Below are 2,943 nucleotides of genomic sequence, written 5' to 3'. Positions count from 1 at the left end.
CCAATTTCCAAAGAGTGGTTATTCCTATAAGCTCATCTAGAATGAAAAATGGCCCATAAAATATTCTTTGGTCAAAGAGAAGCATATGTTAAACGTTTTCATTTCAACAATTTGTATTGAGTACTGTCCAGGTACAGAGAACTGCGCTAAACCAAAAGTCTCTATCGTCAGAAAATAATGCTAAAGTTCAAAAGGCACAACACAAGTAAAAAGCAATGGTTCATCAAAACACAACAAAACAAAACAAAATGAACCACTTCCTTCCCTTGGAAACTGATGCCTTTAAGCACACACCCTGCCAACTTAATTTTCTGCTGATTATCAGCTCTCCTGCTGCCTATAATGAGGGGCTTAAGAAGAGGAAGAGCAGCTGGGAACAGGAAGTTTGCAATGATGTGGGAGGTTTACTGGAAAATTCTCTATGAAGGAAATCATTTCGGTGGTCAACATTGCTAACAAAAATGCACTGCGCTGACAAAAATATTGAACAAGCTTTGTGCTCAATGGAACACAGTGTTTTGTTTTCTCCACACTGAAGAATTTAATTTCAAATGCACCAAGGTGCTCTTGTGAGTAGTAAAATACAAACATATTTAAAAGTTTTGCTGAATTAATAATCAGAAATGGCTATGTAATTTCCCAATCTATTATATAGGATTGAGTATATTTTTCCAGCTTTATTGATGTATAATTGACAAATCAAATGGTTTGTATTTAGGTGCACAATGAGATGTTTTGATACGCATACACGTTGTGAAATGATTACCACAATCAAGCTAATTAGTATAAACATCACCTCACATGGTTACCATTTTCCTTTTTGTGGTGAGAATGTTTGAAACCTACTCTCAGCAAATGTCACAACATAATACCACATGATTACCTATGGTCACCATGCTGTACATTAGCTCTCCGGAACTTGTTCATTCTACATATTGAAACTTTGTACACCTTGACCAGCATCTCCACTTTCCGCACCCCTCAGCTCCTGGCAGCCACCATTCTGCTCCTGACTTCCGGGACACAGTATTTTTAACCTTAAAAAAAAATATGTGATATTTTGTGTATATTCATTAAATTTTTCCTATTTTGGTGATACCTTTGGCATAGTCTAGAGAAGATATGTTGATGTGTGTGTCTGCTTTTCTTTGCTCTCTGCTCTTTATTGATTGCTCTCAGGCTGGAAAAAAAGATGTAACCTCGGGAAGGAGATGTGCGAAAAACAACCCAACTCAGGAGATGCCATGGGCAGCTGGCGCTGAATCTTAGCGCTGCAAGTTGATGGCCGTGATGTTCAGGTCCAAGGTCTCAGGTCTCATTCTCCCATCTCCACCTTTCACCGTCACTCACTGGATCCCAATATCATAGGCTGTGCTAGAGAGCAGATTTCTCCAAAGCTTGTTTTCTTCAGGTCTAGCGAATTAGTTCTGTTCTTAAAAGAACTGTGTCCAGCCTTGATGGTCAGTCTGCTAGGTAAAGACATGGAGCTAGGAAGCCAGGGTTCAAGCTTTGGTTTTATTCCTTACTCTCTATATGATACCAGACAAGTTCTTTGAACCTTAGTTTCTTTGGTATAAAATGAGGGATACTAGTATTACCTACCCCACAAAAATGTTGTAATGATTTCGTGAAATGTAAGCTGTACAAATGACCAGTACCTTTTAAAAAATACTCAACCTGTGTTTTTTTTTTTTTTTAAGTTTGGAAATCTTGAACACTTAATAGAAAAAATTTGTAAGGGATGACTGAAATGAACCAAACTTTTTCTACAAACTTTAGCCTACAAAGCTCCTAGCACACACCTTAGCACAACCCTGCTCCTTTTGAATAGGTAACACTGAACACTCCAAGAAGAAAGTCAGATGTCAAAGCACTTTACCTTGTTCTTTCCTCTTTTCCCGCCTTGGCCTCGCAGGTAATTTATTACAGAGATCTGGCAAGGCTTCACAGTGAATGAAGTCTGGTGGTGCTGCAGGGGGTGACAAAGGCAAACAGGATCCTGTATTTAAACAAAACTGAAGGAAGTGCAGAGAGCCTGCATTTGGCTCCATGTGAGGTCTCCATATGCCGGCCCTCCCAGGAACACACTGGGGAGCATTGTTCACAGAGTTTCGCTGCAGCCTGCACTGACGGAGTCTCCACCATCAGCTAAGAGGAACACTGGTCTTGCATACAGGAGCCAAGTCCAAGATCAATGCTTCCCAGGGAGCACTAGAAACCAAACATAACAACAAGAAGAAATGACTTTCCAAACACTCTTTCACAGAGTAAAATACAGAGTACAAACAATATTTTCATCATTAGAAGTTATAAAATATTCATGATGATCTAGGGAGATAAAAGGTAAGAATATGTCACCCCTCACCCATCCCCACCTACCTTGACCCATCCTTCCCAACCTCACCTGTAAGAGTTCAAATTGGACTTGTATAAATTCCCCCAAAGAGTGTACCTACTTCTGAAATACAGAGGAAGGAATGTTCTTCATTCTTGCCTTCTATTAAGGAGTTAAGAGAAGGTAGTAATATTTACTGAGTTCCTGGCATATGTCAATACTTTTTCTTTTTTTCTGTTTGTTTTTGTTGTTGTTGTTGTTGAGGAAGGGTCTCCCTCTGTCACCCAGGCTGGAGTGCTGTGGTGCAATCATAGCTCATAGCAGCCTACAACTCCCGGGCTCAAGTGATCCTCCTGCCTCAGCCTCCCATGCAGCGGGGACTACAGGTGCACCACCATGCCCAGCTAATTTTTTTTTTTTTTTTTTTTTTTGTAGAGACAAGATCATGCTATGTTACCCAGGCTGCTCTCAGTCTCCTGGCCTCAAGTGATCCTCCTGACTTGGTCTCCCAAAGTGCTGGGATTACAGACATGACACATTTTCACAGACAGTATTTAATCTTTATTATAACACACTGAGATAGGTATTCTTAGGCCTGTCGATGTGGA

Source organism: Saimiri boliviensis, chromosome 4 (genome assembly GCF_048565385.1).
Source record: "Saimiri boliviensis isolate mSaiBol1 chromosome 4, mSaiBol1.pri, whole genome shotgun sequence".
Classification (NCBI taxonomy): domain Eukaryota; kingdom Metazoa; phylum Chordata; class Mammalia; order Primates; family Cebidae; genus Saimiri; species Saimiri boliviensis.
This window is presented reverse-complemented; position numbering follows the sequence as displayed.